This window comes from Chlorocebus sabaeus, chromosome 20 (genome assembly GCF_047675955.1).
Source record: "Chlorocebus sabaeus isolate Y175 chromosome 20, mChlSab1.0.hap1, whole genome shotgun sequence".
Classification (NCBI taxonomy): Eukaryota; Metazoa; Chordata; class Mammalia; order Primates; family Cercopithecidae; genus Chlorocebus; species Chlorocebus sabaeus.
In genome coordinates, this window is record NC_132923.1 from 55581241 (window position 1) to 55606493 (window position 25253).

At 35.6% G+C, this 25253-nt stretch overlaps 1 long non-coding RNA gene across 2 annotated transcripts in view; it reads left to right on the forward strand.

Moving 5' to 3' along the window:
* The window catches only part of LOC103224548 (uncharacterized), a 39649-nt gene extending 36138 nt beyond the window's left edge, over positions 1–3511 (forward strand). For both annotated transcript variants that reach the window (XR_494191.3, XR_012089620.1), the window contains exons 4-5: positions 1914–2066; positions 2720–3511. This is a non-coding gene — a long non-coding RNA (uncharacterized lncRNA). The remainder of the gene's footprint in view (positions 1–1913; positions 2067–2719) is intronic.
* The last annotated feature ends 21742 nt before the right edge of the window (positions 3512–25253 follow it).

A 25253-nucleotide genomic window follows, 5' to 3' on the forward strand; every position in this document is an offset into this window, starting at 1 on the left:
TTTATTTTAGATTTCAATGTATTTTTGATACTAAGTTTTCTAAGATTTTCCATTGTAAATCCATTATGTTTGAATTAAAAAATAACGATGGAATCAAACAATTCATTTGGTTAATTGACCAGTTTATCCTGTCATAGTTACAGAATTTCTTGGTCACTACAAGTTGAGTCACTTATTGACTCTTTTTCTCCTTAATTTAATTTAATAAGCGTTCATTCAGTACCTGTTTTATACTTGAAAAGGTAAGTGCTTATAATAGTTGGTTGACTGAACTAGGTTCAGTGTAGTCAAAACAGATCTATTAATTTAAAAAATACAGAAATAACATGTATTCTTTTGGTTTTTGTGATCTTGTACTTTGCCACCTATCATTACCCCTATGCTTTCTAAAATGTACTTTTAATGCAAAATGTCTTATTCGTAAAAAGTAATTTAAAAATACTTATTGGCTAGTAGCTATTATCTGAATAGTATACAGCTTAAAATTGTGATATAGGTAAAATAATTAGGATTTAAAATAAGTTGATATGCTAAAAGCCAGAAAATTTTATACATTAAAATCTCCACTGTACAAATAAAAGAAAATTATTTTAATTCAGTATAACATAACCAAATAGTCTGGAAGTTGATATTCTTTTTGAAAATTCTCTTTAGTTTCTATTCATTGCCCATGTTATGTGCATATCGGAATATTTGATAATTACTTCATTGAAGTCTACACTAAATTGTTATAATGACTTCAATGTTTATTTACTTTAAATTGTTTCTTCCTTTACAGAGATAGCAACATTTATAAAGTACCAGAAATACAGTTGCTTCAACTGTGTGTAATTTGTGCAATATTATTGACTCCAATTGTGACAAGTCTTTGAAGATAGAGGAAATTGTATATAGAATCTAGAAGAACAATAATTAATTCACAATACATTTATTTAAGAGGTAGATTTATCTTTGTCTCTGAAACTAGGTGTCAAAATATTTGTAGATGCTATTTACACATACATACGTATACACACATATACATACCTGAGCACTTACATTTATGTCATTACAATTGGTTAAACAACAACAAAACGGAAAAATACTTCCCCAAATTATATGAATATAATTTCCTGAATATTTCCAACATAACACCAATAACAAGAACAACAGATTACTGTGCTTAATCAACACTGTAAGTTTCCTCTTTTTTTAGCAAAAATAATAAGATGCTTATTTGTTCATGAAAGGAGAAAGAGACAAATAGTGTGAAATGCTTAACCAAAGCAAGTGGCTTAAATGAGCACATATTCATTAATGAAAATAAAATGAAGATTTTACCAAAATAAAAATTCACACTCGCTGAGAAGGAACATTCCATGTCCTTCCATCTTTAGGACTTCAGTCAGAAAGAGCTTGAGCTTGGCTTCCCACTGTCAGTGCTAAAGAGATTAGTGATGTAATTGTCATTGAATCTGATGTCCTTCTGGAAAAAGAGCTGAATTTGAAATGCAAATCAGAATTTATTGAATCTTTTATGACACAGTGAAAGAATTAAAGGACTCTGGTTTATGATGAGAAGAAATGAATGATAACTAGATAAGAGCTATGATTTTAGCAAAGTAACAAAATGAAATAAGCAATGAAATCAGATTCTTCGAGGCTTCATTTTAATATGCAAACAGATTGTTTTTACTAATATGAGGCAATTAAAAAATTTAAAGATCATTTTCTAGACATGTAATAATTCAGACAACTATTTCTCTGTTTCCAAGCCACTTACTTAGTGGGCTCAAATGAAATCCATACGCAAATATTAAATATTTGAAATTCCCATTGTTAACAATAAGAATTGCATGTATATAAACGCCATGCCTAATAATTGTAACTCTTAATTGTGCCAATAATAGTAGACATATTTGTTTTGGCTTCAGGGAATTGAAGGAGCCTGACAGACATTTTCAAGAATCTGTGTGTGTATTCTGCAATGCGACATTAAGAGATAAAACCTGTTTTGGAAAGGCTGCAGTATAGAGGAAAATACTATATAATCCTGGAGTTTGTTGGACTCAATCCAAAGAATTTCAGTGAGTAAAAATGTATTTTGTAATCCAAAGGCAGAATTATATAAAGTCACCATTAAAGGAACATCAATTGTTGTGTTTACGCAAAAATAACACAAAAACAAACAAACAAAAATTCAAAGAAACAAAGTAGGTTTCTGTTGAAACAATGTAGTTCTCTAACTTGACCAGGAAAAATAAAGGATGTCATAAGCTGTGGCTCGTTAACTCTTTGGATTCGGTGAGTTAATTGTGACGTGGTTGCAGCGTGCATCACATGCCAAATCTAGACTCAAGAAATGTAGCAAGCTGTCCTCTTCTTCAAGCAACTTGTACTTTTTTTTTTGTGGAAGTAAGAAATCTTTGGAGAATATACACATGTCTCAAACTGTGACTTGGGAAAAAAGGTCAATATGGGTTGAGAGAAAAGAGAGATCACCTTGGGCTGGTGTTCAGCTGAACTATGAAGAAAGTATTCAATTTACAAAGGCAAGACAGAAAGAGAAGGTTATTTCAGGCAAGTGGCATAACATGTTAAAAGTGAAAAATTTGAATATCAATATTAGGTTGAATGACAATAATAATAATAGCAAATATTTATTGATTACTTGAGAAAGATTCTGTTCTAAGCACTTTATATCTACTACCTCATTTCATCATCAATCTTTGTCTTACAGATGAGGAAATGGAGTTACAAAGAAGTATGTGACTTGCCTATGGAGGCGCTGAGATCCAGGCCAAGGTCACCTTGCAGCCAGGCTACTTTCTGCGGTGCAATGATAGAATGTAAAACTTGTTGATTGTGGGAAAGAATCAACTTACTGCTGATCCAGTATAGACATCTTAGTCGGTTTTATTAACTAACGTCAGGCATGACAATGCTTTATTTTCAAATCGGATTCTGGGACTTCTCTGGCTTCAGTCACTGGAAACTCCGATTCTAATATTTTTGAAAATAAAATTCTGGTCATATGGCCAAAAGTGAACAGTAAATAGCCAAAGTGAAACATTATTTTGTAGTCACTTTTAGTTTGTCTATTATACTGTGTTTCTTTATTGCCCCTGAGCAAATTAAATTGGTCAATTCAGTGGAGAAAAATAATCAACACGAAGCTTTGAAATGACCAGTTGTTTAACTAGAAAAATGGAAAAGTCTCAATTTGTAGACACAGTCTAAATGTGGAAAAATCATTGAACACTAAAACTCGAGGCAAACTTTACAAGTTCTCTTTCTAAATTAAAATCACAATTAATATTATGAGTCATTACACTATAGAGCTAGATATAAATGTAATTAATTGATGTTAGAAATATCATACAATTTAATAGAATTATTTTACTAATAGACTTGCAATTGAGACTCCTTACTATAAAATAAGTCATTTTGATGGACTTTTTAGGGGGGGAATCCTAATAGACAGAGTTAATATGTATTATTTATTCCCAGCAATGTTTTTTATTATGCACATGGTCCCAAAGGCTGAAGCAATGGACAAGAATTTTTAAAAATAAATTGAAAGAATAAATAAATGAAATAAAATTAAAGCCACATGTCACTTTTTTTTTTTTTTTTTTAATTGCGTGGGGGATTGCATTTTGACTGTTTGCTACTCCAAGCTCGTTGGGTCTGGTTTCTGGTAATCTTGCAATTAAAGGCCTATTCCTCAAATAGTATAGGGAAGTCCCTAGTGGCATGCAGAGAAAGCAAAAAATGAAGACTCAACTTCAGCAGATCCCCAAGAATCTTAAACACAGTCCACACAGCCCCTGATAGCTGTGAGGCATCCTGGCAGTTTAAAGGGATACTTTCCCCTGAATAGGTAATTTTGAAGAGGTTCAGTACAATATTAGACACTTTGTATCATCAGACATAGATTTATGTAAGGTTCTTGACAATCACAAGACATGAAAAAAAATGCGGACCAATAGAATTCTCATCTATTAAGAAATTGTCCAGAAAAGAAATCAGGAGACAATTCTATCTGCCTTTCTCTTGATCATTCAATCTAAGGGAAGAAGGAAGAAAGAAGATGTCTGGAATGCAATGTGAAATTTGTTTTTAAAAAATGCTCTTATGAATTTACTTCTAATCATTCCTTGCCTGTATGATTATGTATTATAATGATGTCATCACATCAGGAATGTCAGAAACATTTCACAAGTATATGACTCCCTGAAAACTCAAATGCTTTTATAACTCCTTAAACTGACTACAATAGGCGTTATTCTTTCTTTTAAATGATTGTCAGGGGGCCTACTATTATCTTGATGCTTATATTTGAGAAACTTTTGCTCGAGCTCTTGTACACCTTCATGGCAACATTCAATTTCCAGTCTCTTTTGTGGCTTCCTCTTTCTGCTTCTCATTATGTTGAACCAGTTGAATGTTTTGTCTGTTTTGATCAGCAAGGTTAGAAGTGAGCTGAATTCTGAACATTTTTCACACTGTTTTTTAGTTCTGCTTAAGAAATATTTACTGAAGCTCTGGACCATAAAAATGAAGTGGATTTTGAGGTTTTTATTGATGTACTCGAAGAGGAAGTGTTGTCCATTGTTACTATATCCAAAACATTTCAGAAGTACAAGTAGAGAAATATGTCTCTATCGTCAGAATTTAATACGAAATCATGTTCTTCTTTTGTCATACAGCAAATTTGCCATAGATTTTATCTGCAATGAAAGCTATGTCAGTGGTGCCACATAATACATTTGTAAAGGTTAGAGATATTTTAACCCTCATCTGTGACCAGAATTATAATGGTAAGCAACCCACTGAAGCACCAATGGCAGATTAAGTGTAAAATTTTTCTGCACACATTAATGCAAAACAGCACAGGAATCCACACATTGTAATGCAGTGTGGTCATTTTGAATAATGTCCTTGAAATTACAAATTTATTACATAAGTAAAAATATATGATTACAAATTCCATCAATCTTATGTCCTTGTCACGGATTTGTGTTTTTAGAGTCCAGGGAGATTATTCTGTTGTACTGGTTAAACTCTCAAAAAGGCCTGTGAAAACATAACAGCCACATTATTTTAATGACTTCCTTTTTGAAATGTGTATTGTTATAAATCATGCCTAAGAAACAGCGAATTCTCAGAAATACAGGTTTTACTTATATGGATTTTAATTTCCAAAGTTTATGTAATTCTCTATTTTTGAATTCTATTTCTAAACAGAATTTACTTTCTCCTTTAATTGCACATTATATTTCATATTATTTTATATTAAGAGCTAAATTTCAGATCTAAAACTTTTCCATCAGGCAGTTCAGCAACTGCTGAGCAGCCACAGAACATACGTTTTAGTCACTATACTCAAAATCAGTTCACAAGAGAACTACGATTCAGCACTGGTAGAATAATGAAATATATATTTAGATATTTTTTCCCACTGGGTGTGCACAAGAATCAAATACAAGTTTTGTTTAGGAAAATCCAAATAAACACTCTTTTGTTTGAATAGCTCAGACAGTGGAATTGCCTCACCCTGGCTTCTGGTCATTTTATTCTAAAGTGCCAAATGTATTTTGAATACACAATGGTTTAATTTAGTTGGTTTAATCCACAGTTTCAACTTTTGCCTTTTCTTTGAAAACAAGTTTCATAAAAGCATCTGCAGAAGTCTTGTTTTGATTACCCCTTATCCTTCAGCCTTAGATCAGTATCAGTTTTTCCCCCTTGCTCATAATCCATTATAGAAAATACTGTAGATTTCTACGGCACGACCAAAACTTCACATTATGCTTGCAATGTTCCGTAATATTTGTATAGTATGAAGTAAAAATGTTTGCTTTAAGAGACATCTGCTACAAATAAAACGACAGTGTAAATTTTCAAGAGAGCTGCACAATTGCCATAAAGGCTCAAAACATGAACGTTCTAGAGTCAGTTCCAGCACTTAGTGATTTTCCAGTGGGTCAACCATGTTCACCTCGATGCTCTTGAACCCCCACCCAACTCCTGGTTCTCCTCACCTCCCTCTCAGACCCCGACATTGCAATGAAATTAGCCTGTAATGCTTTCAACGCCCTTGCAGATCAGCTTTCGTTATCAGGGAAACATGTGAATGGCATTAAAATATGCTTCCCATTCTCTCAAAATATTTCCTCAAAATAGTTTAGAAACTCAAACCAGTTCCTTCAGATTCTGATATTATCTTTATTGAAAAGCATTGGCCAGCTTGAAATGGTTGACCATCCAGGTCAGTGATATATATGTATATTGTTTAAGAAGTTTCCAGAACTACTCATTGAAGCTCTGCCTCAAGTGAGATTTATTAGGGAGAACAGAGACAGACTTGCATTTCTTTATCCAAATTTTCTTGTCAGTCTTCTTTAAAAACAAGTAACTAGAGTTCCCATAATATGCTCTTTTTGCATGACAAAATGTTTTCAGTTTCCTGAAATGAAGAGCTTTGTAGTGGTTGTTGTCAGAGACTGAATTGAGACATTAATGATTAAGAATGACAATGACAGGCCAAAGATGTATTGAAGTTCAGAAGAAAGCAGGGACAGTTTATTTAAAATGGTCACTGAAGAATATAAGGAAATTCATTTAAAAAGTCTTCATTGATTTCATTTATATATTTTTTAATATAGAAAGTGAAATCAGAGCACTAAATAGTACTTTAAACTTCAAAATATAAAATTCTGTAGAATAACAAATATATTCAAGCTTTGACCTTAATAAGGGCTTAAGGGGTTGATGGAGAAATATGTAAATTAAGGTTCATTATTTTTTTGATAACAAGAAAGGAAGTGCAACTCATGTGAATATTTCTTCATTTATTTACTGCATATCTAGCATGAAAGTACTTTTCAGTAGTTATAGAAATATATTTTAAATTGTTTTTTCATTATAATACCCCAAAGGCAAAATTATTTTATTGGAAAATTGATTTGCTATCAAATAAAATAAAAATAAGAGTTTAAAAGATCTAAACTAAACAAATGATAGAAATCTTTTGGCTCACAAATATTACCAGATGTCTTACTATGTGTATAGTTTATGACACACACACACACACACACACACGCACACACAGAAATATATATATTTTAAACCTTCTCATATTTACTGTTCTCAAAAATGACTTTTTGTAATAATGGAGAAAATGTTAGCTTGCCACTTTTTCAGACAGCAAGTCCCCAATGCACATAGAAATTACATAAATTGTTATGACTATCAAAACCAATTGCCAAATTTTCTTTTACAAAATACTTCCCCCTCTATAAATAGTTTAATTTCCCCTATCTCTTTGGGTCTTTTTTTTTTTTTTTTTTTAAATCTTTTCCAGTGTCCTACCCTGCAATATGTGTGAAGTTTTATCAAAAGCTTTCTGATATTACCATAAATTACTGTGTAAGCAGAGCTATTGCTTGCCTGTCAAGGGGGCTTTTTTTCCTTTCTTTAGCAATTTTCTCTATTTCTGGGTGTGTGAAAGGTTTTCTGTGACTTTTTTTTATGTATGTGTGTGAGGACTGTACTTTAAAGGTTTTGACTTTTAGTGAGGGTCTACAATAGAAACCTGTATATAGAATAACCTCATGACACAACAGAGTCCAAAGAAAAACATTTCTTTTTTTAAAACAAGTATTTAAAGAAACTAATTTCTGTATAGTAGGTCATATCCCTATGTTGAATAAGCAAATTTATTGTGTTAATGTATTTTTCTACCATTTTAAAGTTCATTTTGGTTGCATATTTTACATGCAATGAATGTTTATTATTTTTCCAACTATTTATTTTTAAATCTCTTACAATTATGTTCCATTAGTAGTACATGGTAAATGTTAATCTTTTTATAAGAATTATCTTATGAGGCTCTCCCGTACCTTGTTAGTCATAATTTTTGACAACCATGCAATTATCTTTTTTATTGTGTGCATTCTTAAAAAATATCCAAGTTTAATTGGATGAATATTCTGCTTTGGAAAGAAGTTATGATGATATTCTATTATGGACTGTGTAATCTGGGAAGAGACTGAATATTGGGTTTGCTTTATTCCTGCCACAGGCAGGCAGGGATGAACTGAAATTTCTATTTTGGGCAGTGCAGGGAAAAGTTAACTTTGAGGATCCAGACTTGGAAAAATTTTCATGATAATGGAATATCTAGAAACTACTTTAAAGAAGAAAAGTATAAAGCCCTCTGAGTTGTGCCTGGGGGGCTCACCAGTTGACTGGAATTTTCTGTTTCACACTCAATGGCTTGTCCTGCCATATCTCTAATTTTACATAAATGGCACTTCAGATATATTTTAAAATCCTTTACAGAAATTAGACAATCAATTATTCCCTTTACAGCAAACATATAGCCTTACAAATAGACTAAAAAGCAAAATAAAAAAAGACATGCTTTTGTACCTATCCTTATTGAAATCTGTGCAGCAGTTTTAAAAGTTCATGTTTGTCACCAAAAAACCACGTATGTCAACAGCGATTAAATTGTCCTCAAAGGCCACAACAAAAATAGTAAACAATGACAGCAAACAAAACCCTGAGACTAACTTCATTCCTGAATGGTAATTTTCTTTTTAACACAACTACTCATATAGATGCATTCACTCTCTTACCATATATCATAAAAAGAAGCTCTCTCTCTCTCTTTTTTTTTTTTTTTTTTTTTAAGACAGAGCCTTGCTCTGTCCAGACTGGCATGCAGTGGCCTGATTTCGGCTTACTGCAACCTCCGTCCCCCAGGTTTAAGCAATTCTCCTGCCTCAGCCTCCCAGGTAACTGGGATTACAGGCATGCGCCACCATACCTGGCTAATTTTTGTATGTTTAGTAGAGACATGGTTTCACCATGTTGTCCAGGCAGGTCTCGAACTCCTGACCTCAGGTGATCTGCCTGCCTTGGCCTCCCAAAGTGCTAGGATTACAGGCATGAGCCACCGTGCCCCACCAGAAGCTCTTCTTTTATCAACCTATATCCCTTGTACATTTAATGTCTTTGGAGTGTGTAACATGGCATAATAATTGGGAGTGCTGCTTCTGGAGATGATCCATTCTGGGTTCCACACCTGCAGCTCTCAAGTAGTAGCTGTGTGAGCTTAGGAAAGTCACCCAACATGGATGGGTCAGTTTCCCCATCTTCAAAATGAAGATAATGATAGAAATTACATCAAAGTGCTTTTATGGGATTCAAAGGCTAATATTTTAGCTAGTACCAAATTAGTAGCTAAACATATTTACTTATTTAAATGAATAGATTACTTTTTTGAGCAGTTGTAAGTTACAGAAAATTTTCTTCAGAAGTAGAGTTTTTTGTTACACCCACAGGCCCCAAACAGACACATAATTTCTCTCATTATTAATGCCTAGTATGGCACATTTATTAAAGCTGACAAACCAATATTGATACATTATTGTTGACTAAAGTCCATAATTTACATTAAGGTTCATCTTTTGTGTTGTACAGTTCTATGGGTTTTGACAAATGGACAATGTCATGTACTCCCTAGTATATTATCACACAGAATAGTTTCACTGCCTAAAAATCTTCTGTGTTCCATCTATTCATCCCTTTCTCTTCCCCTGCAAACTCCTGACAATCACTGATGTTTTTAATCTCTCCATAATTTTGTCTTTTTCAGCGTGTCACATAGTTGGAATCATAGAGTTTTTAGCCTTTTCAGACTGGCATTTTTTTTTTTTTCACTTAGCAATGTGTGTGTGTGTGTGTGTGTGTGTGTATTTAAGTTTCCTCTATGCGTTTTCATGCCTTTTCATGGCTTGTTAGCTCATTTCTTTTTATCACTGAATAGTATTCCATCGCATAGATATACTACAGTTTGTTAGTCCACTCACCTATTAAAGGACATCTTGGTTGCATGCAGTTTTTAGCAATTATGAATAAAGCTGCTATAAACATTTATGAGCAGGGTTTTGTGTGGACATAAGTTTTCAACTCATTTGGGCAAATTTCTCAGAATGTAATTGCTGGATCATATGGTAGGATTATGTGTAGCTTTGTAGCAAAGCGCCAAAGTGTCTTCCAAAGTGGCTGTGCTGTGTGCATTCCCATAGCTGTGAATGAGAGTTCCTGTTGCTCCACATTCTCACCAGTACTGGGTGTTGACAGTGTTTTTGATTTTAGTCACCAATGGATATGTAATGTTATCTCACTGTGTGATTGGTATCTTGTTTAATAAACAAATATTTATCAGCTTTTATGTACCAGGCAATGTTCTCAGGACTGGGATTGCAACAGTGAACAAAACAGTCAAAAATGCCTTCCATGAAGCTTGTATTCTAATGAGGTGGAATCTGGAAATAAACAAATTAGTGAGTAAATATATATAATATATCGGATGGTGATATGTTATTATGGAAGAAAATGGAGGAAAGAAGACGGTTGAGGTGGGGCTAGAATTTTAAATTTTGTAGTCAGAGAAATTTCATTGATAAGACAACATCTGAGGAAAGTTTGAAGGAGGAAAGAAAGAAGTCATGGAAACATCTGATGGAAGTGTTGCAGGTAGAGGAAATATCAGGTGCAGGCCAGACACAGTGGCTCACACATGTAATCCCAGCACTTTGGGAGGCCAAGGCAGGTGGATCACCTGAGGTCAGGAGTTCAAGACCTGCCTGGCTAACATGGCGAAACTCCATCTCTACTAAAAATACAAAAATTAGCCTGATGTGGTGGTAGGCACCTGTAATCCCAGCTACTGGGGAGGAGGCTGAGGCAGGGGAATCTCTTGAACCTGGGAGGCAGAGGTTGCAGTGAGCCATTGCACTACAGCCTGGGTGACAGAGTGAGACTCCGTCTAAAAAAAAAAAAAAAAATCAGGCCCAAAGGCCCAGCGAAAGGACTGTGCCTGCCTGGAATGTATAAAGAACAGCAGGGAAACCAGTGTGAGTAAGTCGGAGGTATTATGAGAGAGGTCATTGGAGTTTCTTTACGGAGGGCCTGGTAGGACATGGTTAGATCTTTGCAGTTTACTCTAAGACAGAGGGAAAGCTATCCAAAGGTGTTGATCAAGAAAGTGAGAGGGCATATCCTATCTTTTTAACCATAATTGAGCAGTTGTACTGAAAATAGGTTGTAAGAGGTGGAGGGCAGAAACAGACCAGGTAGAAAGTACTGTAATAATCCAGGTAAGACTTTATGTTGCTTGGATTAGGGTTGAAGGCAGCAAATTCTACATATAAAGTGCTTGTAACATTGCCTGTCACATAGTATTATAATTATTATTTTTATCACTAATATAAAAAATACAAAATATCCTTATTTTCTACATCATGTTTCCAACAATTATGACATCATAGTCTGATGATAATTATTCACTATGTTCAGTAATATTATAGCTGAGTTATGGCTTCTAAAAATATTCAACTTCTTCTATTTTGAAAAGTTAAAAAAGTTCTTATTGCGATTAGATTTTCACGATGTTGCCAGGATATATCTTTTAAATAATTTTCCCCTTATTGGAATGTATTTAGTTCATTTAAAATATAATCAGATTCCAACTTGCAATCCTTCTAACTAGGAAGTCTGACGTACGAAATAAAGGGAGAGTCTTGTTAAAGTTTTGGGCTCTTAAACATTTTTTCCCTTCCCTGGGAGTGCAAAATTAGGAGGCAGAATGTGGTTGCAATAGTTGTAGAATTATGAATAGCAGGCACTTTGGTTGAAGGTTTAGATCTCTCTGAAAGTGGGACTAGGGTGGGAAGATTGTGAGAAGATAACTCTTTTTTAGAAACAAGAGATTAAATATGGAATGTTAAATGTTCAGCCAGCTGTGAGTGGGAGAAACTGAAATCAATCCTGTCATTCTTCTGCTTTTGCCTAAATCAGAATACTGTCACTGGGTCTTAGGATGCCTACGAAAGCATCAGGAGTACTTCGAATGAGTAAGACGAATTCTAGAGAAGCTCTCCAGTAGTTGACCACCTGGTTGTGGCATTAGGCAGTCCTCTAAATGGGTCCCAAAGATGACCTAAGTGTAGATGCAAATGTAGACATTCATTCACTTAAGAAATATTTGTGAACACGATCTATATACTAGGAGTTCTGATAGGGACTGGGGATTCCAAAATAAATAAAAGTTCCTGTCTCATAGAACTTACATTGTAGTGGTGAGGACAGCCAATAAACATTTAAGCAACTGAACAGGTAATATAGTGCTACACAGCGGTAAGTGTGAGGCAGAAAAACACAAAGGGTAAAGGAATGCAGAGTGACAGAATGTGCATTTTTGAAATGCTGTTTAGGGATGAGATCTCTGATGAATTGGCATAAGAACAAGACAAAAATGCAGCAAAGTTGTAAGCCGCCATGTATGTATTCCTGAGGAAAGCGTTCCAGGGGAAGAAAATTCGAAGTGTAAAGTCCTTGAGGTGGGAACATTTCTGATGTGTTCTCAAAAGAGCAAAGAAGGCCAGGTGACTACCCCGAGGGCGGGAGGACAGAACCAGAGGGAGAGGAGACTGAGAGGCAGTTAGTGGACAGGCTGGGAAGAATGTTGAGTTTCTGTGTCACGGGAGGCCAGTGATAGCTGAGACGATCAAAGTGTTATGATCTGATTTACATTCTGGAAAGATTATGTTGCAGAGTAGTGAGGGGAGGGAAGCACAAGAGGAAATAGAAAGTCCAATCAGGTAGCCATTGCAGAAACCCAGGGGAGACCAGGACATGGACTAACTTCCCAGTGACCGACTTTGAGATGTATTTTTGTAGGTGGAGGTGACAGTGTTTTTTCATGAATTGGATGTGAGATGTGAGATTAAAAGAGAGAGAGAGGACTGGTGCAAAACTAGCTGTGTGAATGGTGATGCCATTTTACCAAATGAGGAATGCAGAATTGAAAGAAAGAAGTTGGAGTGCAGGGAAGATTTTCTCAGAGTGAGAAAGAGATGTGATCTTCTCAAGTTCCCCATAAAGTCTGCAAGTTCTGAGAAATCAAAAATAATTTCTATTGTAAACAGCATACTTGAGATAAGATAGATTTTATTCCCTTTGAGATGAGCATGATATTTTCTATAGCAGTGATTCTCAAAAATTGTCCTGTGGCTTGTTAATGGGTTTTAAGCAATCCCCTGAAGAATTTCAAATTGATTCAAATATACAGATGTTCCCCTTTATTCTTAAGGAAAAGTTGGGTTTTATTCCATTGACTGTCTTATTCTTATCTTTATCTAAAACTAAGATTTTTTTTTTTTTTTTTTTTTGGTCAGAGACAGGGTCTTGCATGTTGCCCAGGCTGGAGTGTGGTCGCTATTCACAGGCACCCATCATAGGGCACTACAGCTTTGAACTTCTGGCTTACAAGCAATCCTTCCCTGCCTCAGTCTTCCTAGACAATGGCACCACAGGTGCACTCCACCACATCCAACTAACTACTAAGAGAGTTTTGTTTTGTTTTACTAGTAACCTAGGACATTAACATTTGTTATTTGTATACCCAAATTAACAAGCTTGTAGAGCATACTGAAGACTAATTCAGTTTTGCACCCAGAAATATTTCACAAAGCTTGACAATATTCCTTCAGTTTTAGGGGAGGACAATTTATTAGTGAATCAGAAACGTCTGTGTTGGCGAGGAATTTTAATTTCTGTTATTCTTGCTTGTTAATTATAAATTACTTTTAGTTTAGCTTTATTATTACCATTTTATTTTCTTATGGGATGTATCACTAAGCTTACAGTGTGTAGCCATGTATATTTGGTCCAATATTATTTCTGGATTGTAATATCCCCAAAGCATTGAATCCCAGTGTACTAAATTTGAATATGAATTATCCATCCCCCCATTGCTAAAACAGATGTCTACATAATTTCCTTCCTTCATTCCTCAACTTGCTTAAGCAGTGCCACTTTATCATATTACTGAATTCCTTTTCCACTGGAAGAAGTGATCAAGTAGAATAGGTAGATTATGAAGTCTTTGCTATAATATGATCAAATAATTGAAAAGCTATTGGTATATATTCAAATATTCATTTCTTCTAATTTTTCCTCATTGTCAGGAGGCACAATACTGATGAGTTTTACATGTTTTTCTTCTGCAATTAACCAGATGTACAGGCAGTTTAATAGAAAGACATTCAAAATTTGGGGAATCGTCCATATCCTTCATTTAGAGTTAACTATGTTTGCAAGTAAGTTTTGACTGCCCCAATCACTAGCTGTTTAATCATTGACAAGTTACCTAACTTCATAGCCTCAATTTTTTCATCTGTAAATTGGGATCATAATATTTTCTAATTTATTAGTCTATTGTGATGCCTGAATCAGATGATAATAATAGTGATGGAATAAATGAATTTTATGACAAGTCAGGGACTATTTAAAGACCTTACAAACATATCAATGAGAAGATGATAATAACAATATTAGCCAGTATTTATGGTGCAAAGATTGGAATTATAGATGATTTAAACATCATTCTTGTTCGGCCAGATGCAGTGACTCATGCCTGTAACACCAGCACTTTGGGAGACAGAGGCGGGTAGATTGCTTGAGACCAGGAGTACAAGAACAGACTGGGCAACATGGTAAAACCTCGTCTCCACAGAAAATACAAAAATGAGCCAGGCGTGGTGGCATGTACCTATAGTCCCAGCTCCTTGGGAGGCTGAGGTGGGAGGATGGCTTGGGCTCAGGAGAGGGTTGCAGTGAGCTGGGATGGTGCCACTGCACTCCAGCCTTGGCAACAGAGCCAGAGATATCCCCCCCCCCCAAAAAAAAAAACATTCTTGACAGTGCTAATAGAATAATTTTAGTGAGACTGACAGTTTGAACCTTGTTATCAAAAGCATCACTTTTGGTTGTAAAGAATGAAGAATTGATCTGGTGTAGAAAAACATGAATTGTAGACTGTCTTTCCATTATATGTGATAAGACTAATTACAGAGACTTCTTTCATATTAGAGACTGTACTAATGACCAAAGATGAAATTTTGCATTAAGAATTTATCTTTTTAAGTGGAGTAAAAGCCATTTACTTCTGGAGATATAAATGGTTAAGGCAAAATGAATCTATAAGTATATCCTAGTTAGACACTGACTTGAAAGGTTATTTTCTCCCTGTTTAAGCAAAAGAGACTATAATTAATTTTGACAGATGTGGCAATTATCTGATAATTGCCAGCTTATTTTCATACAAATTACCTGATGTGGTTTGTCTGTGTCCCCACCCAAATCTCATCTTGAAATGTAGCTCCCATAATCCCCACGGGTTGTGAGTGGGACCAGGTGTGAGGTAATTGAATCATGGGAGTGGGTTTTCCTGTACTGTTCTTGAGATAGTGAATAAATTTCACAAGATCTGACAGTTTGATAAAGGGCAGTTCCCCTGCACACCCTCCCTTGCCTGCCACCATGTAAGACATGACTTCGCTCCTCTTTCACTTTCCACCGTGATTGTGAGACTTCAACAGCCATGTGAAACTGTGAGTCCATTAAACCTTTTTTCTTTATAAATTACCCAGCCTCAGGTATGTCTTTATTAGCAGGATGAGAACGGACTAATACATTACCCAAGAGCAAGATTGTTTTTGGTGATCAGAAGTCTTGTCTGAAAAGAAAAAGCATACATCAAGTACTAAGGGGAATGTGATGCTAATCTGGGAACCATATTTGCCCTAAGAATGGAAGGACTGTGAACAACTGTCTGTGAAGAAATGCAGCGCCAAGGTGAAAAAAATGCCAGGCAAGGTAAGGAGAGTCTGGGAAAGTGCATAGAAGAAGGGAAAGAAAACGAAGAAATGGGAACATGGATTGTTTGTCCCTGAGTCCTAGTACATAAAGACATTATTATTAACATTTCCACAATACTTTCACTTTTTATTAGGCACTTACAATGTAACAATGAATTTCAAGATGGGACCAGGGGGGCAGAGATGAGGGGAAAGGTCCAAGTTGGCAAAGAGGGTTCCAGATTGCCTTGACTCTTCTTATTGCCAAGTCCAGTTTTTCCTCTAACTCCCACAACTCTCCTAAGTCCTCTTGGAAAGGAAACAAGACCATGATTTTTGCCTAACATTGTTTCTTCTTATTCTCTGCTCTCCTGGATTGTCAAATACAGTGCTCGTCCTCAGCTTGGTCACTAATGTCAGCATAAGGGTAGAAAGGGATGCTGATAGGAAATCCCAACGTTTATCCCTAAGCAGTGGGTTCACTAACTAGAAAGCCTCCAAAATGTGGACAAGGTTTTAAACAGGGCACACAATATTAACTCAGCTTGGTGCATGACTCAATAGTTGTAAAGTGATGTAGAATTCAATATGTCACTTGGTGTTATTCTAATGTGGGGCTCACATATTTGTTGGTGAAACATCGCTCTTTGTGGTAAAAATCAGGTAGTCATTTTCTAATATTAGTGTCATACCTTAATAAGTCTAAAAAATGCTCCACGTATTATAGAACTTCAATGACAAAGATAAATTTTGAGGTTTTTAGAAGTGATTATGTTAGGAACCAGTGCTAGGAGATGTGAGACTAGTTGTAAAATGCATTTCTGAAACCATAAATTGAAAGTAATAGTTGAAACCCAGCCCAGAGACAAAAGGATTGGGCTCTGTTGGTAAGTTTTAGGACACCTGGCCATTCATATTAAAAAGGCCATTTTCATCGGGCGCAGTGGCTCACGCTTGTAATCTCAGAACTTTGGGATGCTGAGGCGGGTGGATCACGAGGTCAGGAGATCGAGACCATCCTAGCTAACACGGTGAAACCCCGTCTCTACTAAAAATACAAAAAATTAGCCGGGCGAGGTGACGGGCACCTGTGGTCCCAGCTACTCGGGAGGCTGAGGTAGGAGAATGGCGTGAACCCTGGAGGCGGAGCTTGCAGTGAGCTGAGATTGTGCCACTGAACTCCAGCCTGGGCGACAGCGAGACTCCGTCTCAAACAAAAAAAAAAAAAAAAAAAAAAAAAAAAAAAAAAAAAAAAAAAAAAAGAGGCCATTTTCTTTCTTTTGGCCCCTTACTTCAGCTAAGACTTGCAAGAAACTTAGGATGTTCTCTTCACACAGCTGTGAATAAGTGTAGCCACACTTATGTAAAATGAAGTGCAACAATACCAGAATTGGTTGGTTTTGTGATGCCCCATGGGCCCAGTTATTATCAGCTTGAGGGTTAGGCAATAGTCCATGTCCTAACTGTGTTGGTCATGTGGTTGGAACAGGCATTGCTGGAGCCCTGCTGGTATATTTCTGAATTGCTACCTGATTCCTGAGTCTCCTGATTTGTAGCCTCGGAATGCTGCTGTCTTGAAGGACTCTGGGAGGATATTTAGGAAGGAGTCAAGTCTGTATAGTTCACTGTCTTTGATCCATCAGAGATCATTCCTATGAATTTTTCTTAGAAAGTATTTACATTACTATTTATAGTAATGTTTTCATATACCGCCTTTCCTTCCGACAATGTCTCTTTTGAAAAGACAACGTAAAAGGTATCATAAACGTATATACTTTACCTAGGGGGCAGCTACACACAAATAAAACCTTTTGTAATAAAGGCTGAAATTTTTTCTGCAAAGTCATGTGATCACGAAGTTCTGAAAATGTGAAGGGTCTCAGGACAATGAAGTCCCTATGTCAGAGAGGGGTGCAGTACCACCACCGTTAGTGCCACTAGAAATCCCAGTGTACTACAGGTACTGCAGAAAGGGAAGCAAAGCAAAGATTCCTGTGACATCTAATTTGTTTGACTATTTACAAATTAAAGCTTTGAGAATCAGAATTATCAGAATCATTTAACTAGATCAGTCAGGTCAGCTTTGAGCCATTTAAGCTGCAGAACTTGCATCTAAGATGAAGCCTCATTAAGCAGACTCCAGAACTAGAATGCCTGCATTTGAATTTCCGCTGCTCTCTACTAGCTGTGTGACCTTTGGCAACTTATTTTATCACTCTGTGTCTCAGTTTCCTCATCAGTAAAATGAAGACGATAATAGAATCAACCAAATGAGGTAGATTATAAGAGTTAATATATGGAAAGTACTTAGAAAAGTGCCCAGTGCCTCAGCATGGTAAATACTATGTGAGGGTTAGCTATTGTTATAATTGACCAGTTCTTTAAGACTAAATCTTAAGTTCTACCACGTCTATCGCCCCCAAATTGCTGACTTGCCTACTAGTCTAAGGCAAGCCTTCTATAAAATAAGAGGAAAATAGAGCTTCAATTTTAAGTTTAGTGTCACAGTTACATATAAAATATATGTATCAAACCCAAATAAGTACTTGTTACTATTTTCATCATTATGATTTTGTTACAATCTCAAATTATGCGACATAGTGGTTTTTTTCCTTTTGGCATATGAAAAGTGGGACTATTTTCATTCTTTAGTATCATTTAAAGAATTCACACATTTGCTTACTCTGGAAAACCTGCAATTGTGTTTACTAAAACATATGGATGTTTACTATAAATGCTTCATTCCTAGGATTTGCTTCCACATGTGCTATCAGGCATAATGGTGATATTTTAACTCCAGTAAAGTAATGCATGCTATAGAAATGTGTATAATGTGCTTCACAAGATAATTTTCATCCTCATGTTAATTATTTGAATACAATGCAAATATTTAATTGAATGTAAAAATTGATCCTATACATATTTATTTGCTCTATTTTCAGGGTAAATTCAATATGATTACTACGAGCATAATTTCAACTGACTTCTATGAAGAAGATTTCACAGTCACCTGAAGCAACAGCCTGCAGCTGTCATTATGGAAAGTCCCCAAAAGGAGCTTGGAAAATCTTGGGAGGATTTCTTAAATCTTATGAAAAAAGGGAAACAAATAAAGTAAAAAGAAATTTCTTCTCAAAAAGAAATCTGAAAATGTAGCATTAGAAACCAAGGAGGGCCTAATCTATTGACATTTTAAACTCTTACCACCCAGATTTCTCATTCATTGTTCATTTTACATTCTTATGAGCTTCATTTCAACAGTGCTTAAAAATTGCTGTATATTCTTAAGCCACTAAAACAGATGCAAATTGAGATGTGGGATTTCTGGGCTTTAAAAGTAGTTGCAAACTGTGTTTTTAGAAATGGATCCCATACTAACAAGGGATAAACATCAATGCATCAAGAGAAAATGGTGTAGCTCACAATTAGAAAATATGAGTTTACTTCATTTTGTTTCCATCAAAATGAATCCTGAAAACTTCACTGATGGTATGTCTCTCTTCTGTTCAATGTATCACTTAAAGGACAGACACACTGATGGAAACTAAATGGACCAAGACGGGCTTTGTGAATCCCAGATCTTACTGTTGGTGTGTTTATGAACACTAGTATGTGAAGGTTACAGTCTAGCATTTATTTTTGCCCTCTTTAGGATACTGTGAGTCAAAATATTTTACATAAAATGTACTTTCTTGCTCCAGTTTTCTATATTGTTATCTTTATATTATACTGTACTTTTGACATTATAGCAACTCAGTGTTTGCACCATTAAATCTGACTATAAAGTGCCTCTGATACCACACTTTGTTATATTTATGTTTTTAAAATATAAAAACAATATACTCTTAAGGATAAATAGAAACTCAGAATTGCACAATTTCAACTCATTGGCAATGTGACTTTTCAACATTTCATATAGTGCACTTACATCACTCATAAAACAGAATGTTTACAATTCTTATACTGCTTAAAGAATCTCAAAAATGCTTAACATTTGCATTTCATGACATCTTAACAAAATATGGAGTCTTAATGACCACCCCAGCTAGCCTAGGATTTTCATGTAATTTTTAAAATTTTAGACAAAGACAAGAGAAATAAAATAAATGAACCTGGAGTCCTTTATGTTATAGACTTTTATTTATTTATTTATTTATTTATCTATTTATTTATTTTGAGCTGTTTGCAAGTTCTTGCAGGCGAGCACAGCTACTCTTGACAGGAATAATGGTCTTCCTCTATCAGGGAATGTCATCCTCTTTGATCAAACATGCAGCTTCAGGAGGGATGCATGGGACATGGTAGGGAGGAAAGGGATGCCCACCTAGCCAGCCACATCAATCCAAATCAAAGTTGGTGATCAATGGGGTGACAGATGTCACAGCCAGATCGCTTTCATATCTGGTTTTTGATTTCCTGAAGAGTGCTCAATGAATACTTACCTATCCTCCATTTTCACACACAAAAAATCAATTTTTAAATCATTATCCTTGTATCCTCTTCTGGACCTCCTTGAATGGGTTGCAGTTACTTTTGCATCCAATATCAAATGACTCATATACCCTCACACACGTACATACACACACACTCACAAACAGCACTAACGGAGAAACACGGGAAAATTAATCTGAGTTGCTGCATTTTCTGAAAATACCTGAAAGATAAAGAAAACCAGAGAAATATTTCATCCAGCTGTGGAAAGTCTCTCTATATTTTCCATGAGTTCTGCTATCCATCAATATTCCACGAAAGTTGGAAATAATCATCCCAAAATATCTTCTCAAAGAAAAGCAATCATTTAATACAATCTCCTTATCCCAGGCATGTCATTTCTCTCATTTTAATCTCAACAGTACTTTCTGTCTCCCTTTTGCACTCAGAAGGTGAGTTCTGCTTATGGTCATATCTAACTACCTGTATAATTTTAGACAAGCCACTTAACCTCTCTGAACTATTGTTCATTAATTTCTAAAATTTGTATTAAAATATCTGGCTTTATCTATCTTACTGGGCTCTAGTGAGGATCAACATGAAAATCTTGAAAGTGAAAGTGTCAAGCGCTATTAACATAAACTATAAACGTTTATGTTTAGTATATACAAACAATCTTTTTAAAATTATTGTACTTTAAGTTCTGGGATACATGTGCAGAACGTGCAGGTTTGCTACATAGGTATACACGTGCCACAGTTGTTGCTGCATCCGTCAACCTGTCATCTACATTATGTATTTCTCCTAATGCTATCCCTCCCCTAGCTTCCCACCCCGCAACAGTCCCTGGTGTGTGATGTTCCCCTCCCTGTGTCCACGTGTTCTCATTGTTCAGCTCCCACTCATGAGTGAGAACATGAAGTGTTTGGTTTTCTGTTCCTGTGTTTGCTGAGAATGATGGTTTTCAGCTGCACCCATGTCCCTGCAAAGGACATGAACTCATCCTTTTTTATGGCTGCTTAGTATTCCATGCTGTATATGTGCCACATTTTCTTTATGCATCTATCATTGATGGACATTTGGGTTGGTTCCAAGTCTTTGCTATTGTGAACAGTGATGCAGTAAATATACGTGTGCAAGTGTCTTTATAGTAGAATGATTTACAATCCTTTGGGTATATACCCAGTAATGGGATTGCTGGGTCAAATGTTATTTCTGGTTCTAGATCCTTGAGGAATCACCACACTGTCTTCCACAAAGTTTGAACTAATTTACACTCTCACCAATAGTGTAACAGCGTTCCTATTTCTCCACATCCTCTCCAGCATCTGTTATTTCCTGACTTTTTAATGATCACCATTCTAACTAGCATGAGATGGTATCTCATTGTGGTTTGCATTTCTCTAATGACCATTGGTGATTTGCATTTCTCTAATGACCAGTGATGATGAGCTGTTTTTCATATGTTTGTTGGCCACATAAATGGGATCTAATTAAACTAAAGAGCTTCTGCACAGCAAAAGAAACTACCATCAGAGTGAACAGGCAACCTACAGAATGGGATACATTTTTTTCAATTTATCCATCTGACAAAGGGCTAATATCCAGAATCTACAAGGAACTTAAACAAATTTACAAGAAAACAAACAAACAAACAAACAAAAAAACATCAAAAAGTGGGCAAAGGATATGAACAGACACTATACAAGCAATCTTTAGCTAGACAGAAAGAATTAAATCTGAATATTCCTCCATTCTGAGAGTTATGTGTGTCTCTTTAGCTTTTATAGAGACCTTTTCCTATTTTATTTATTTCTTCAGTAAACCTTTTTGAATATTACCATTCTGAGTGATGAGTTCACAGTCAAGGTGTGTGCAGGGAAACAGGTGTAGTGTCTGAAAAAAAGAGGAATATGGGTCTCACTTTCTATACCTACCCTTGCTGTTGAGCTTCCTGAGATCTAGGCAGGAGTGGCATGAAATGGCTCTGCATGGGGGTGCTGGTACAGTGCTCCTGGTGGCTGGAGGGATGACATCCAGCCTCCCCTCTGCTTCTTGGCCCATGTACACTGGTCAGAGAGGTGCTGTGTCTACTTGGAACTAATCACTCTTTCTCAATCTTCAAAAGTCAAAGTGTGGGTTAACCCTGTGTCTCTCTTCCTTTGGGATCCCTACTTATCTCTTCAGGCTGAAGAGGATCATTCTTAACCTTCTAGGAAATGCCAGCTTCTTCAGGTCATACGTTACACAGTTTTTCTCTATGTTCTAGCCATTTCTCAGACTATTGTACAGGAAATTTGCCTGATTATATTTTTCTAACACCCCCACAAATTCCACCATATAAGAACTACCATACAGATAAAGCTACATCAACATGATAGAGTGTATTACCTGTAGATAATATGACATGTCATTTATGCCTTTGATGTCCCTGTCCCTAAGCTCTTGGGGTCAAAAGATAACATACAATTCCTAGACTTTCCTACCCTCATTTTTGAAGTTTTACTGCATAATATTTGGGTTGATATTCTCTGTCATTTCTTCATACTTCAATATAATTAGTGTTCTGAAAGTATGCTATTGATATAATTTGGAAAGTTTTAAATCTTGAATGGTACACAGAGAAAAGTTAAAATTTTAAGTAGGAATGTCCAATTAATCTACAAAGTGAACTTTAAATATTCCCATATATTTTGCCCTCAAAAATCCTTATTTTTCATTCATGCATAATCATTACACAATGCAAGAATATAGAATTATTAAAGCATATAGATTCTAAAACTTGTGGCTTGTTCCTGGAAATAATTACATTGATTGAGGCACTGCATATTTGAAGTAGAATGTTTTTGTGAGTTGCTGCAGGAGAAAACTCTTAGGCTTCATAAATCTAAATTGAGTGACTGAGAAAAAAAGAAAAGGTCTATAAAACTATGAATACCTATTCTAGTAAAGGATGCAAAAATTTCAATAAAGAAATAATTGGTAATCTTGAATTCAGTGACAGAAAATTATAAATCTGTCTCTTTTATGAAGTCTCTTGTGTGAAATATGGATGAGTTGAGGTTATAAAAAATCATGTTTACCAGCAGGAGCCTAAATCAACATCTTTGAACATGATAGTTCAGAAAGTAGCAGGGAGCCGCTGTTCCTGACATAGGCAACTCTGACATTTATTTATTTAATTTTTAACTTTCCCACTGCAGCCATCCCTTCTCCTGCCCTGTCCCTCCCTACTTTTGCTCTTGATTAAAATGAACCATGATAGCATTAAATCTGTCTACCATAGTTAATTACTTTAGTCATGTGCCAAAGCATTTAGTTCCAGCACCTTCTCTCCATGGGTTTTGAAGACACAGCTTAATATTAGGTCGTTTGGTGGTTGCTGCACATCTTCAAACCATAAAGACCACGTCAAGTGCTCCAAGGAATAATGAAATATTAATTTCCAGACAAAAAATTAAGTGGCTTAAAGAAGAAGCTGTTGTCTATCCCAGGAGTGGCTTTTAAGACATTGATATCTGTGCTTTGAACACATCTATTCTTAGCCATTCAAACCACACGTAATGTTCCCTAAGTAACTGTCTGCCTTTAATCGAGTAGCACACAGATTGAAACCACCAATCCCTTCTGTTAGGGTATCACTACGAAAAAAGGCTCCCTTTTTCTTTTCCACAGTATTTTATTGTTTGATAACATTACGCCAAGATAAAAAACCTGTTACTGTTTTGTAAACACTGGAAGAAAAAAAAAATTCAACGCTTAAAGGAATAGCAACACCCAAATATGTTGTGCATATGGATTTGGTCATGCTGCTCCATCCTTATTCCATTAAATACTTTATTTGGGAAGAGAAAACCACAAATGCCAAAAGGAAACCTTTTCCTCATTCACCCACACACCAAATATTTATAAAGTAATGTTTGTGTGTCAGGATTGAAATGTGAACATTCCTATCCAAAATTTAAAAAAAGATTAAGACAAAAATGGATAGAAATAAATTGTTGTAAAATCGACTTCAATAACACTAGTGCTCAATAAATATTGAACAATGATAAAGTAGTTTCAAGAAGTACAAAAAGTAACAACTTATTCTCAGCTCTGTATTGTTGGCCTTGAAATTGAAAACTCCATTCAGAAGTGTGTTATAATATTTGACGATGGCCTCAGCTTTTCTACTTTACTGCCAATTTTCCTGCAAAGCAAGAGCATGGTGAATGCTTAACTGACTCTTAAACAACCATTATTTGTAAACAGTTTGTGGGGGTAGGCTGCCGAGGGCTATACTGGCAAAAGCAACGAGGCAATCACAATAAGAACTGGCTTTGGGAAGTATTCTTGAAGCAGAGAAGATGCTTGCAGGGAAAGGCAGAGTAGATACACGACCAGCAACCACTTAGAGAAGCCTCAGAGCAGCAAGATAAGAGAATGGCGGAGAAACATCATTTAATGAGGAAAGGCTTAAAGGGATCCCTTTTCTCATCAATAATTGTATAAAATATACATGGTCCACATGGATTATACATAAACATTACACTGAGGGACATGATGTCATAAGAAATCTCTTTTCTGTTAATGTTCCCAGAACTCTTTGATAGAATCAATACTCATAGTCCTGATTCGTTAAAAGAAATACATCTGTCTCTAATACAATGAAGGCTTGCGGAACCCAGGTTTTGAAGGCTTTTGTATTTACTATTCAAGAGCTGGATGGCCAAATAGGATAGAAATCTTACTGTTTCATGAGCTTAGCAAGTGTCTGCAACACACTGCATTTAATACTGAGAACTGGTATTCATACTGGAAATGCTACTAGAAAGATCCACCATTTGACTTTACAGAACCAGCATGTCTATAATCTTATGATAGCCCCAAAAAGCCTAGGCTATTCAAGCATTTATTGTTCCTAATTAGAATCTCTTTTAGATAATTTGGTCTGCCCTTAAGTCTCTTTTTATTTTATTACACTAGAATATTAGGATTTGTTTGGCTTAAAAATCAGTTTAATTCATTATAAGACTTTCGAAATGACAAGTTCTATTTTAATTTCTCTGTTAGTGCTTCAATTTCAATAGTCTCACTAGGAAGCAGATTGAGGAAGCAGGGCTTGAAAGTTGAAATGATTAC